The sequence below is a fragment of the Corvus hawaiiensis genome, chromosome 12 (assembly GCF_020740725.1).
Source record: "Corvus hawaiiensis isolate bCorHaw1 chromosome 12, bCorHaw1.pri.cur, whole genome shotgun sequence".
NCBI lineage: Eukaryota > Metazoa > Chordata > Aves > Passeriformes > Corvidae > Corvus > Corvus hawaiiensis.
The window spans coordinates 795,151-810,304 of record NC_063224.1 but is presented as its reverse complement, the minus strand read 5'-3'; the positions used below and the strand labels follow the sequence as shown (position 1 = coordinate 810,304).

At 41.2% G+C, this 15,154-nt stretch overlaps 1 protein-coding gene across 2 annotated transcripts in view; it reads left to right on the top strand.

Annotated features, from left to right (window-relative positions):
• The window catches only part of ZFHX3 (zinc finger homeobox 3), a 396,997-nt gene that overhangs the window by 67,412 nt on the left and 314,431 nt on the right, over window positions 1-15,154 (top strand). For both annotated transcript variants that reach the window (XM_048316338.1, XM_048316337.1), the window contains exon 2: window positions 8,061-8,165. The gene's annotated coding sequence lies outside the window, so the exon portion shown is untranslated. The remainder of the gene's footprint in view (window positions 1-8,060; window positions 8,166-15,154) is intronic.

The following is a 15,154-nucleotide window of genomic DNA, read 5'->3' as shown; positions in this document are numbered from 1 at the left end:
GTGAATTTTACTCTATTATACTTGAATTCTTTCTGTTAATTCTTTCTCCTTATGCTCATTCTCACCTTCTCCTGCTCCAGCTGCACTCAGTTCCCCTCTTTGGCAGATATTCCTGCATACCCTAAGAGTTAACTTGAAAGAAAACAGATTTTAATTGATGAATCCCAGTTTTAGAAAAAAGGGCTTTAAGGTCAAAGCCTGCCTATGTAGAGGGAATAGCCAGGCAGTAACAACCGTGTTCCTGGGCTGAGATTAAATCCACGTCTCTTGTGCAAGATGAACTGACGTAATGGTGTTACTCCTTGCTTTTCTGACTTAGGGAAAAATGTACTAATTCCTTAAAGTTTTATTATAATTTAACTTCTTTACAGGAGTGTTTTGGATCAACGTAACTGTGCCTTTGATGTGAGCAATTTAAAATAAAATTTGAGGTGTAAGAAGGTGGTTTCATGATGGCGGGGTTTGTTTGTTTGATTTGGTTTTCTTCTGACTTTGGCTCACCTTCGGCTTCCTTGTATTCCAAAATGTGGAGCCACCTAAACCGTATTTTTCAGCTGGATAGCAGCAGTCCAGAACTTTCTGTCTAACCTATGGCTAAAAGCAGAGATCGATAATAAATGGTCTGGTGCCTTCCTGCTTTTGCTGCATGTGAGTGTTTTCTCTGTAGTTCAAGGGTTATAGAAATTATAGTTGACAAATCTCAGCTACAAATAATATTTCTAGCATTTTGCATAAAGTCTTAAAACCTTTTTATTTATTTCCTTTCTTGCAAGAATCAAATAAGAGGCTTTTACATACAAGGGAAGGTTTTTTTAGACTTAAACTTCAGAATATTTTCAATATCTGCAACATTATCTTTTGAATAATAATTACCTCTTATATTAAATTATAAGACAGCAGGATTCAGGATTAGATCTCTGCATATTATTCTAGTGAAGGAAATTATGACAGGGGTCATTTTTTAGAATTATGTAGGAGGGTAAAAGGTCCCAGGCAGCATTAGAAGGGAAGGCGTTTATAATTAAATTGTAATTTAGGCCTATGATTTATAGTTTTCTCAATGAAAAATTTGGTGCTGTAGAGAGATCCTAAGAGGAACTTTAGTGAGATACAACTTAATGAAATAATAAAAAGAAAAATGATTCTGGAATAGACTGTATTGCAGTGGTCCCCATCAGGATGCTGCAGTGGAGCTGCTGTGCTGTCACAGTTTCCCTTAGAAACTCCCTTTTCCAGGGGTATTTTCCAGGCAGCAAAGTTTGTTTAGGCTGAAACATGGCATGGAAGGTTTTTCAGATCAAGGCGATTTTCACAATAGATACCTTTTTAACTCATTTAGCTCATTAAAACTTAGGGAAGTGTTCTAAACAATACAAGTTGTCAGTTCAGGACAAACCACTGTTTCTTTTTGTTATTGTTAGTCACGAGCTGGAAGAAAACTGTGAGCCTTGTTCTTCATAATTTGTGAAGTCATTAGAGTGTGGATGCTGAAAATCTGCTCTGAAATAGCACCCACTTACCTAGAAATAGCTCATTTCTACCTAATGTGCAGAGGAGTTTGGAGTTTCAGTGTTATTCTGCAGAGCAGATAGATACTGGAATTAAAGAAAAGAGTATTTTTATCGTTATTTGTATTAATTAACGGGCTAAACTCCTCCCGACCATGATGAAGAACTCTTCTACTGGCAGGAAACCATTAATACAAAAAGGTTAAATGGTTTGCCAAAGGTAATTGAGGCAGTCAGTGACTGATCTGACACCAGGAGCCATCTCTGACCTGATCTCCTCTGGCAGTAAAACTCTGCTGGCCTGGTTTGCACAGTGGCCAACAGCTCTGGCTTGGCTTAAACCACATTTGGGTTAGGAAGGAATAATTTGGATTAAAAATTACTCTAAGAAAGGGATGTAGGTTCAGACATTGTCTTTTAAACACCAATTTCTTGAGCAAACTCAGCAGCTGTTCCTACAAATGGTAGGAATAAGCTGGCTCAGGCTATAAAAATAGCCTTTCTTTTTTCCTTTTTGCTGCAATTACTTGAATTTTGTGTACAGTTGTAGAAAGCCAACAGGTAAGTTTAGAGTGTGGGTTTCAAGATTAGCTCCTGGACTATACTAACTCAGATTAAGGCACTGTATCAAGCCTTCTGGTACTTAATTTTTTTGCAGTAACTTTGAATGCAAGTAAGTACCTGATTGAAATAAATGTACTTCTAAGCACCCTCTGATATAAATGAAATTGTTGAAATTGTGTCTGGGCAAAGTGTGACATTTTCCATGTCACAGAAGGATGGGAAGGAGGACGTGACTTAAAAATATCAGATATGGAACTTCAAAAGAGGGAAGAACAGAAAGATCCTGAACCAGCGAAATTCTCTCGTCTTCCCTCTGAGAAAGTTGCTGAGAACTCAGGACCTCACTGCAGGTCCAGCAGGGCTGGGAGGGGAAGGATAGGCTCCCCGAGGGGCTGAAGAGAAACCAGCACCGAGGTAGGGAGGACCTGCCCTTCTAATGATTGATATTTGTATTTTAAACGTTCACTTGAAAATTATCCAAATATCTGTTTATTTAACTTGTGCACAGAATCCTCCCAAGTATCCAAATTTAATGAGGAAACAATCAGATTTTTAAAAGCTGTGTGTTCCCATAATGAATATTTAGGAATGTTAACAAATAATGTTAAGTCTTGGGAAAAAAAATGTTAATAGCACAGATTGTTCTTTGGTTTCTAGGTAAACAACAGCTACTTTAGAATTTATCTAAATAAAGAAGTTATGCCACAGGCTCTAGGATTTTCAGAGGCATATTTAGTTTTTTATTGTGTCAAATTAAAAATAAAATCCAGGGTAGCCTTTTCTTTTCTGTTTTCCAAGCTAACTTGAAAAAGAAAAGGTTAAGACTAATACTTGAAAAAAGGGTTATTTCACCCTGAAGAAGAAAACGTTTTTCTTCTATTTGCAGAAAATGATTCTTTTCCCTGTAGTTCTGTGAGCGTTGCTTGCGGTAACTGTTGATTATGGAAACATTTGTTTGCGATCTCGGTTTTTAACCCCCTGGCTGCCCTCGGTGACGGTGCCGTGCTCGGCTCCTTTGTGTGAGGCGCGGGATGCGGCAGCGGCGCCTTTGTTCCGCGAGAAAGTCGCTTTGATACCGAGAGGAGCGGGGCATGTCCCACCGGCCCCGAACCGCGGTACCGAGCGCGGGGCACCTTTGGTGCGGCAGGGTCGTTCCCCGCGGCCCGGCCGCGCTGAGGGCGGCCCGGCCGGACGCTCCCGCAGCCCGGGGCCGCCCCGGGCACCTCCGCCGGCAGCTGGCGGCCCTCGCTCCAGCGTTTGCGGCTTCGCAGCCTCGTGTCACCTCGCACAGGGCCTGCAGGGAACGGCTTCCCAGTGCCAGAGGGCAGGGTTACATGGGATAGTGGGGAGGAATCCTTCCCGGTGAGGGTGGGCAGGCCCTGGCACAGGGTGCCCAGAGCAGCTGTGGCTGCCCCTGGCAGTGTCCAAGGCCAGGCTGGACACTGGGGCTTGGAGCAGCCTGGGACAGTGGGAGGTGTCCCTGCCCATGGCAGGGGGTGGGACAGGATGGGCTTTAAGGTCCCTTCCGACCCACCCCATTCCCTGTGACTGAATTTTGACTCCCAGCGCCACACGAGGCCATTCCGATGCCGCTTTCCTGCCGCCGTTCTCCCGCTCTGAGGGCGGCCCAGCCTTCAGACCCCGCAGAAGCCCTGTGGGTGGGCACAAGGGACCCCAGAGGGACAGTTCCGGGGGGCGCCGGTGGCTCCGGAGCTGTGGGAAGGCTGTGCCTCCGCCTTGCTCCGCCTGGGAGCGTGGGGAATGCCCGGGCCGAAGCCGTTTCCGCGGTGTGGGCAGGGAGACCCACGGGGGGTTTAGGTCAGGAAGGGGGGAGTTCCTGCGTGTGAGTGGGAGAAGCTGGGACTAGGACTGCGCCGAGGAAGAGGAGCGTGAGTGAAGCACGGAAGCGCCTCTTCAAACACCAGGATTTTTGCTGCCTCTGCCGCTGGCCGAGGGCCGGGCGAGTCCCTGAGCCCGCAGCGCCGGCTGGGCACGGCCCCAGGAGGGTGCTGAGAAATCACCGCCGTGAAAACCAGTTAGGAACGTTTAAATGCTGTGAAATGCTGCACTTCAAAGAAAAAAAAATCCAAGTCTGAGGTGGCTTAGACTGGATACCCAAAATTAATAGACATATTTGACCTTAATCTGTCTTCCTGGACAAGTTTAATTATAGCAATTTCTTAACTTCAGCTCAAGATCTTGTTTTAGAAATGTTAGTGTTCTCTGAATGTGTGGGGTTTTGTATTTAATATCACCGTGTTTTCTAGGGAAAGGCAAAAATCTGCAACAATTGACTGGACTGGAATCACCCAGGACTTTAGAGATGCCCATGATTAATTTCTTTTTCTAAATAAATTATATAAATAATGTTTCTGAGATAAGATCGAATTGGGGGTGAGGAAGAAGAAACTAGAAATACTGTTTTGGAGCAAAATTTAAAAGGGAATTTATTTTGGAATTATTTTATTCCTTTTGTGATCACAGCCTGTCCTGGCAGGAATCTTTCAATGTAAACCATTTGGAATGAGCTGATGATTAAAACCTGATGATGTACGTGTTGATTTACACCAACTGGAGTCATAGCATTTGTTTTAGCCTTTATTTTTTTGTCTTATATAACTTAAACAAAGATGTAAAGGTTGTGATATCACTGTGTAATTTGAAATATAAATATTTGGAAATGCAAAATGTGCTACCACACGGCCATATGTGTGTAGTAGTAGTACATCCTAATATGTACCATCAGTAGTACCCGTTCTGTAGTTACTGCAGCTTTTTAGCTTTCTCTTCCGTGCCTCAGTCCTGCCAGCAGCATCGTGGTGGAGTTTTACTCTGCCCCTGAAGAGCTCCAGACACTGTGACCCACAAAACTGTTCAAAACCAATGACTGGTAGGAATAGAGGCTTTGGGTCAACTCTGGTTTTTCTTATTTGTTGTATAAAAATGCATTTCTGATTTTCTAGAAGTTTTTAAGGAGATATTTTATCTCTTACACAATAGATACGATTTTACCATGTTTTACTCTTTCTCTATTTACAAGAAAAAGCTGAAAATGCAAAATTTTAGACATGAGCAGCATCTCTATTTTCATAAATTTGACACCTTTTATATGAAATAATTTCAGGTTTTCTATTAAAATGGAAAGAAACCATCAGTGCCTTAGATTGAAGCCTCTAAGAAAGCAGTTTTGAGCCATGCTGATGGTGTAGAAAAACTCCTGGGTTAATAAATAAAAAAAAATTAAACTGTTTTCCTCTTTCTTTCCATGGGGCTGGTTTTGTGAGTGGGATTCTAACAGAGCAGAAGGACTCGTTGCTTGAGTGCACTTACTTTAGTTCCACATCTTCCCCAACTCCAGGAACTTGAACTTGTCATTATCAGCCCCAGAAGGTCAATGCATTACCCAGGGTAGCGGCTCTTTCATGTGGCCTTTCTGAGGAGGGAAAAACCAGCTTTTAATCTTGGCTTTTATAAAACACTGTGTGTACTGGATACATCCTAACTTGTCATTTCCTCGTGTGTTTTAGTGCTGGGGGAGATCTGGAGATGCTTTGTGATGCCACACAGATACACACGTCCACAAAAGGCCTAATCTGAAGTGAATCTTCTATAAATAATAAACAACAAATAGGCTCCTTTTAGTTATATTAGCCCCAAAATAGGTCATGTACATTTGTTTTAAATGCAAACTTAACAATAAAGTAAATTCCCTAGGTGGAGAATTTGATGTGTTTGTGCAAATTTTCTGGACATAGTACAAAAAAAAAGCCAACACCTATATTTTACCATTTAAAATATTTATACATTGTCTTTTAAAGTCCTGTGTTTGAAATACTGTTTATAATAAACTCCCTAGGAGAGAACTAATAGTCACAGGTAAACACTTGTCATTTGTTACTTGAACACAAAGTAATCTTTAACTTTTTAAACAGAAACTTAGTGTTTCCCATTGCTACCAGAGAAGTTGTCACCTTTGTCAGCCTCCTGCTCCAAATATTCTGATTTTTTCACTCGTGGTCCACATGGTATTGGGGTTCTATGGGCTTCTCAAGGAAGGCAATGAAGGAGAGCGAGCCTTGTGTCACTAGGCTTTGTCCCTCTGGGCCTCCACTGGAAATATGTGAATATGGTTTTCAAATAAAAAAAGGCTGTAGAGGCTGCCTAGGCCATTCTGTTCATGCTCCCTCAAATATAAACCCCAATATGTTAAATTCTGTGGTAACTGATAAAGGAAGGAATATCTGAGGAACAGGTGATTTATTGTGGTTATCTATTGTAATTTTCCTACTATTTCTGCCTAGTACAGCTGTGTCTGGGTTTTAATTGGCATCTTTAAGTGCTTCGATAATACAAATAATATATATAGGGTGTCTCACAGTAGAATTAGACAAAGGTAAAATGCTAAAAATTGTAGTGCCACACTTTCCAGCTTGTGTTGTTCCACGGAGCGAGGCGGGATCTGAAGTTGTGGCATCACCCATTGTAACCCACATAATTTCTCTGTCCCTATTCATTTTCATCCCAGAGATGCATTGTAAAAGTGTAAATCCATCACTAGATAATTTTCAGTTCCATTATTTACCAAAATGAATAGTTAAGCAAGTCATTGTTATTAGTGGGATGCTATTGTTGTTTTGCAGAGATAGGGCCTGCCAAGGGCTTGAGTGATGTGCACTTGAGTGTTCTTTCAAGATCCTTGTACCTGTTTCATTTGGGAGGAGTTTCACTCATGTAAAATCAAACAGAAACAATTTTAGTAGCCTCTGAAAAGAGAAGAAGGGAAAATGGATATTAATGAACTATTTAATATTCTGCTGTGGCAGAGATGCAGTGATTTTGCTGTTGACACTTTTGCATGGAATTAAAGAGATCTGGTGGTTGTTTTACTCGTCTGTCTTTGTTCCTGAAAGACTTTTCAGTGTCATCAGATTTGGTTTTGTAACCTGGGAGAGATTTTACAGACATGCAGGCAAGAAAAAAAAAAGCGCTTCTTTTTCATGAAATTCATTGGTATTCAAAACATGGTCCTTTGATGAATTAGAAATTTTGGCTAAAGCTTTAATGAGATTTTTATTTTCTGAACTTATGTTGGAAAACGTGTGAGCTTCACAATTCACAATTCTGAACAAGGGTGGGCTTGGTTTTTCTGTTCAAGAGTATTTCTGGCTTGTTGTTTATTTCTCAGTATTGTATTGATTGGTGAGTTGAGAAGTTCATGATGAAGGTGGAAGAGTTTAGAGCTATGGATATTTACTTTGTGATGCATAACGGGTGGGGAGCCTTTGGCTCGTGGGTGCGGGAGAACCTGTGGGACCTCTGCCAGACGAATCTGCAGCAGTGGCCGTCTCCTGTTTTCTGCCTCACCCTCTGAACCACAGCATGGGGCAGTAGCTGTAGGTGCCCTAAAGTTCCTGGCTGCTGAGCCTGCGGGGTCTCTGGCTTGGGACTGACACTGGTGTTTTCCACATCCTGAGCTGTGAACACAGACTGGCAGATTTACATACTGGCTGCATAGATGGAACTAGATAACCGCTTGTGTTTTTTTCATGGTTAGTAGAATCTTTCACTGTGTGGGTGGTTACTGGGGACAAGTAATTTGGAAAGCTTTCCAGAAGCTGTCATTGAGTGGTCTTAGATTTTATAACATTCCTTGTGTTCCCGTGCTGTGCTACGCACAAAAATTCTCCTGACTCAAGAACATTGGAGTGATATGACTTACCACATTTTGAAACTCATGTGTGTTCCAGCATGTTAGAAGTATTAAGAATATTCAAGTTATCGTTGTACTTTGTCTTTTCATTTACTTAAAATCAAAGGTTTTTTCCCATCGCTTACAGAAATGTTTTGGTGTTAACTGAAAAGAAGGATGTATCAGTATATGGGCTTAGCTGTTATGGAAGCTTTTTGTTAGTCATATGGACAAGAAGAAATTTTGTTTGTTCACATCCAACCCCAGCTAAATGTGTGTTTTCCATTTCTTTGTGCCAGCTACTTTCTGGATTTATCCTGAACAAGAAGAGGAATTACTGAATTAACGCCCAGGCAGTGAGTGTCCTGTGTTAGATGCTACAGTCCAGAAGTCCTTCATAAATGGTGAGTAAACCTCTAGTTTTGGATTTCCACAATGAGTTTTTAGCTTTATTTCAATGAGTTTTAGGTCAAAGCTGTCCACTTTTCAGCTCTCAGTCTGGAGATGTGTGAATTGTGGCCACAGTGTGAGTTGGAGTCTTTGCATGTAGGTTATGGAATTCTGTATTTTCAGAACTTATCTCTGTATTTGAGCACTGAAGGCCTATTCCAAAAATAATAAAGATAACAATAATTGTGATCTTTATAACTTCTTCTGGGCAGCTGCAGCAGTCAGTGGTCTGTCTGTGTGAATGGCTCCAGGATACGGAGGTCTGAACAAGTAGTTTTGGGAGGAGAAGGTTTTGTCTGCACTCTTACACTGTCCTGGGAGAGGAATTTCTGAAAATGTGGTGTAAATGCAAATCTGTGTTTCAAAATACTGAAATGCCTGTGTGCTAATGCTGGTTGCTTGCTATGGTATGTTTGGGGTAAGTTTGCTGATGATGTAGTCAGTGTAATTTTATTTTGATGTATTCAAATACAAGATGTAATATTATTTGAGAGTATAAGATCTTTCTCTTCATTATCTAGTGCTAAGCGTTGCTGTGCTTCTCTGTTGTCAGTGTTATGGTAGTCTACTTGCATGTTCAATTTTGGCCAAAATAACCTGAATCGGGGAAGGGTGGGAAAGAAGAAGGTGCTTGTAGACAGGTTTGTGGAATCACTGCAGCAAGTTTTAAATGATGTATGAAATGAAAAATTCCTGTCTGATGCACAGGGTGAGCAGAGCCATTGATGTCTGTGAAATCGCTGCTGTGAGAGGCTATTTCAGAGACTCACAGGGTGGTTTGGGTTGGGAGGGACCTCAAAAATCATCTTGTTCCACCCCCTGCCATGGACAGGAACACCTTCCCCTAGACCAGGTCGTTCAAGTTTTTCTAATAATATTTCAGAAATTCCAAGTTTTAATTCTGTATAAAACTCTTCTGCTTTTGCAAGGCAGAAGTCTTTCACAGCAACAAAATTCATTAGAAAAATCTTTCAAGATGGTGCATCAATAAATATCCTAAGGCAGTTTTCTAGGTTTGTGTGGGTTTTTGAGCCTGAGCAGCGCTACTTTACAGAACGCCATGTGGGTGTGAGGGTGGTGGTGAGAATGCTTTGAACTGTCCTAAAGTGAGAATTTAAAAAGTTTAGTGATGGGATTCAAGATCAGGAGTCCAGTGGTTTGTTTGAGAGGTGTAGTGGGTATAGGAACTGGAGTGGAGTAAGAGTGATACCCACTGGAAAACCAGGGGAGCAGGGTTTGGGGAGAGGGATGGATTTGCATGGCTGATACAGAGCAGGAACTCCAGGGCAGCAGTGGAGACAGAACATTCTCCTTTTCCAGCTTAGTCACCCAAACTGTCCTCTTGCATTTCATGATGTGGCTCCTGTGGGGAAAAATAAGATGGTTTCAGTTATAACAGACAAGGATCCAAAGTAACATTATCCTGGTTAGTCAAACATCTGTATTTCCTAGCAATCAAGTTTGATGCATCTGTGCCAGTCTGAAAATGTAGTTTTGAGAGTTTAAGGAATGTATGCACAGGTAACTGCATACACTTTTGCATTTTAGTTTTATAGATGTTCTAGAAGTAACCTTTCAGCACCCTTTCTGTGCAGTCTTTGCATATTTAAGTCTCCAAGTCTCTTATCAGAGAATTTTGTTATGTTTTTAAATTGCCGGTGGTTGGGATTTTTTACTTTCATTTGTTATTATTGAAAACAATACTGGAAGAGAAAATAGTTTTTATATTGTGCCATCAGGTCCTGTAGAAAGGAGAACACAGTGTCTGAAAAAATTGAGAACACTTTCATAAATCCTGCTTTGTTATTTAATTTTTCTTTTTTCTTTTTTTTTTTTTTTGGCATGTTCACATTGTGTTTCTGCTCTCTAAAAGCATGGACTTCCAGCTCTGCTGTTGTGCTGTGCTGATGCAAGCAAGCTTTTCAGTGGTTAGAAAGAAAAAAGATAAGAGAACAGCATATAGATGGCTTTTAAAGCTAGCAGCTGATTTGTTTGTTGTCATGATGGTCAGTACTGCCCTTTTCTTAGTTCCTCAGTATTGTTTCCTTCAATGTCTGGGGCTTCTGAGTTGCCTGACTGATCCACCCAGTTTCCCAGCTGGTGAGCTTTCCTGTCAGAACAGAAGTGCAAAACCAGTGAAGTGATGAACCAAACCCCTAAATTCACTCATGCCGGTCATGCTCTCACACCACCCCAGCTCCTCATGCCCTCCTGTCTCCAGGTCTCCCAAACCAGGGTCCCAGTGTGTGCTCCAGGAATCCCAGCCTGTGTTTGGCTGGGCCATGGCACTGTCTGGTTCCAGCCGCAACTTCTGTGTCCTGTCTGCTTGGCTTGGGGTAAGCCTTGGAGAAGTGACTTCCTGGTTTAGGGATGGGGGAGCAGGAGCTGTTCCTTCCATCTCTCCAGCTCTTCCCCCTCTTTCTCTGGTGCAATAGTTGACAACTTCTGTTGTGATAATACTCTTCTCCTCGGACCTGCCTCTTCCCAAACTCATTTACTGTAGATTACATTTTTGTATGTGTTATTACAAATATTAATTAGACTTTGCTTTACTGGAAACGGAGGGGTTTGGAATGCATATACTATGGAAAAAAAAGGAAATAAGGAGTTAAGTGATATTTGCAGGGCAGTTATGTAGTAGTCTGTGATAAAATAAGAAGCAATAGCATGAATAAACCAAATAGTCAACCATTGTTTTTTACTGAAATTGTTCGACACAGTAAAGGACTCTGCTTGATTACTGCAAAGCAGTAATACTGAATCTGAACACAGGTTTTCACCAAATTTGGGTGTGGATCTTAGTCTCTGAAAAATACCTACAAAAAGGTGCTGCAAGCCTGTCCTTTCCTGAGTCCTGCAGAGCAACCAGCACCGTCAGCCCATGGAAAATGCTTTTTGCAGCAGATTGGTTGTAAGAAGTGTCGTGCAGTAAGTGTTTGTGTGCCTAAAGTGAATTTATCAGGTGTCTGGAAGTTACTTGTTCTTCAAAGATCAACCTTCTTTTATACGTCTTATTTGTAACTCTTCTAGATAAATTACCTGTGGTTTACTGGAATTGGGCTGAAGACCCAGTGCTGGGAGATGCTGTTAATGGAGTTAGAGTTTGGGATGTTAAATAGGAAGAACTGCATAACTTTAAAGAAGTGATGATAATAAGATGAAATCTAATAGATTCAAGTAAGAATGGCTTTTCTGCTGGCTGGAAGGATAGTGTTTTCTTGGGAGGAGGGGGCAGGAGATGACTCTGGTACGACTGTGCCACCAACACGACGTGTTTGTGAAAAAATCAAGTGCCACCCTCAGACATGTGAAGGAAAAAGTAATTCCAGAGAGGTTTGCAAAATACTGGTGCCGTTGTAATAGCAAATGGCAGGAGCTTATCTATTTACAGAGGAAAAATGTGAAATCAGGACTATCTCTTAGTCAGGGAACAGTGCAGGGGGATCTCTGGATCTCATCATTACTCAGGGCTGGAACAATTAACACCGAGTCAGGACTTTGTTTTTTTCTTTAACAAGGAAAGGACAATGGGTCATTTCTCCCGATGATGCTCTTGAATGCATTTGAGATAAGTGATTTGGTAATCTGACAAATTGGAAGAATAACATGAAGATTACTTTTTTCCCCCCTACTGAAATGTGTTAGAGCCACTATGACACTGGTAGCAGGTGAAAGAAGAAAACAGTTCTTGAACTCTTTGCTAAATTGATATACTAATCAGAGTGCCTTTTCCAGAAAAGAAAGAAGAGCCCCATTTTGCCTGGACTCTATCTTTGCTATTTTCCTTTTTCAGAAATAGAAGATTAGGAGGTGTCTGCACCGATGTGATAAAACGTTCCCGTGGAATTGTATTGTATTTTCGCCTTGAGTTGCTGGTGAAATGAAGTTGTTGGCTTTCAGTGCTGCTTTGTTTTTGACCCCTTTTTGTGAATTCTCTGAGGAAAGAAACATATTCCCATCTTTTATAGTAATCAAATTTATCTGGCATCTCTCAGCCTCTTGCATTACTTATGCTACAGTTGACCAGCCATGGGAAGGCTTTAGCAGGTTTATTTATTTATTGTTCTAAAGTGAAGGTTTTTGACTTGAGGTCCCCACATAGTCCATGGGGATTTGAAGAGAAAAAAATGAAAGTGCTTTCTGCCATTATTTTGATACAGTTATTTTCTGTGAAACTGTTTAAAAATACCCCAGACTACCCAAAACCTAAACAAAGTCCCCCATTAGTCCCAAACCCCCAAGAAACATTGAGAGAAAGAAAAATTTTATTATCTTAGTTGTGTTGGAAATTCAACTTCGTCAACTTTCTTTTGTATCTTCTGTTTCTTTTGCTGTTTTTTCATCAATTTATTTCTATGGTTGAAAAAACTAAAGTTTGATTATAAGGGAAATCTGGGGTATCATCAATTATTTTGCTTTCAAATATGATTTATTTGACTAACAACCTTAAAAGCTGGGACTGATTTAATTTTATTTTATGCTCATGAAATCCACAGAAGGCTGACCTGGCCATTTTCCTCGTCTTCTGCTTTGTAAGTCCCACATGGTATTTCCTCTCTGATTCTTTGATTTTATAGAATTTTTCTTTGAGGAGTAAACAATGATAGTGTGAAAATGTTCATATTATGTTTCAGATGTATATACCCATGTAGAAGGTTTTTTTTATTGCAGGAGAAAAATCAAATCCTTGTCACCTAAACTGCTAATTATGTTTGATAAATGTATGGTATATGTTTAATGCAAAGAGAATTTAGGAAATAATACACCTTGTGTAATTACAGCGACCGAGCTACTTCCATCAATCTAATTTTTCTGATTCAGGTTCATTTGCATTGCATTATTTTCATTAAATGAGCTTTCAGTGGAGCCCTGCTCTTTGTCAAGAAGAAGAATCAAACACTGAAGTATTTCAGCGTGCATCAGTCGGGTGTGCATGTGGGGCCCGGCTGCTCCCACGTCCCCATGGCCACGCTCGGGCCCCCTGTACAGCCCTTTCTGCCCATTAATGCACCACACCCAGCTCACCCAGTGGGGCACTGCTCTGCCACTTACACCAGCCCAGGAGATCTGGTCATTCTGCTCCCTCATCCCTTCTGACACCCAATGGCTGCTGCTGATCCCAAATGACATGCCAGTGATGGTAATTAGTATCCCAGCAATGGAGTAACTGTGTAAAGATAACGATCATATATTTCCCTGTCGGTTCCTCTGTATCCTTGCACATTTTCTGTCCTTTCCATCTCTGCAGCTCTTGTGTGCTGACACTTTTTCACCATAATGCAGCGGGGGAATTCTCCAATCTGGTATTTAGTGAAAACCAGCCTCCCTCACTCCCCCCACCCAATTTCCAAGCTTCCAATTAAAAAAATAATAATTTGGAACCCCACTTCTAGTCACAATGCTGTTAACATTTAGTGTATGTAGTTGTAATTGTTATTTAAGGTGAATATAAACTTAGGTTAGTGTATATATGATTTTATGTAATAAGTTTCTTAGAGTTACCTGCCATGGATAATTTTCCATTTGTTGCTCTAGAACGGACTTGCTTTTAAAGATGGGGCATTGATATTACGTTGGTAATTTAATGTCTGAGAGTTGAAATAAGTTAGAGAGAGAAAGCAGACATCATATTTGACAATATCTTTCTATGCAGTATCCAAACCTGTTCTCTGCTCTCCCGGTGTGTCTCTGAGGGTGGGCAGACACCCCGATCAGCCACAGAGTGCTGGAGCTTGTTTGCTGGCACCTGCCTTTTGTGCTTTTCATATGAGTGAATTTAGGATCACTTCTAAATACCTGCAATCATAATATTTAGACTATGTTAATTTGCTAATTGCATTAGGAAACATTTTTTCATCTGAAGGCAGTGTGTTTGGCGATGCCTGTGAGAGCAGCACATTTACAGAGTGCCCTCGGATGGCGCTGGGAACGGTGCTGAGCTGGCAGGCAGGGCCCTGGGGAAAGGGCAGCTCCTCCTGGCTCATGTCTGTTCTCTGGGATCTCCTTTCAGAGTTCAGGAGCATAAAAACTTTGGAAATGGGAAAAATGTGTCCTTTGTTATAGTTGTAGCACACAGATTGAAGGAGTGCTGGGAGAGGGACAGGAAGCGAAGGTTTTGGATGATGGCAGACCCTCATCCTGGTGACCACTGTTCGACTTCAGTTTGCCCTCCTCAAGGCACAAACTTCTAAACTGATTCTCTAAATACCACCAGCTGTCTTCGTATTGCAGCAAATTTGGTCCCCAGCCCCTTCTTCAAAAGAACCCAAAAATGGCCTCTGATGGGAGAAGCAGAGAACAGGAGGTGGCCCAGTTTGCCATAGCAGAGCTTTGTGGCATTGTACAGGTGTGTGACTGGGAGGGAGGAACAAACAGGGCTCTGTTGCCCTCCTTGAAAATGAATCAGTTCATCTTTGTATCTGGAAATAACATTTTCTGAAGGTCGCCCTTAGTTACATCTCCCATATCCGTGTAGTAGGTTAACATCCTGCTTTACCCTGATTCAAAGCAGCGTTGATCATAGAGCAGATTTATGGCTTTTCCTTGTCTGGGAATCAGTGTTGCTTCTCTCAGTTAAACACGCCCCTCCCATGGGACCCTTTTGGAAGAGTCCATCAGACAAGAACGAAAAGTTGTTTTTTTCAGAATAGTCCTATTCAGTTGCAGATTAAAGTTTGGAGAGTTTCCTTTAAGGGACACTGACTGCAGCTTTCAAAGAAGCAGAGGATATTCCACATACCTTCACTTGGTGTAGTGATTATTGTTAATAAAGACTTTTTCCCCTTAAAATAGCTGGAATTTATTAAGTCCGATTCATGGGTGAGAAATCTGTGAACTGAGTGTAAATTGTTAAGTCTCAGGACTAGTTAAAAATAGTTCATCATGTGTGTTAATTCTCAGCAAAATAACAAAAAAAGTAAATAATTTCCATTAGTTTAATGGA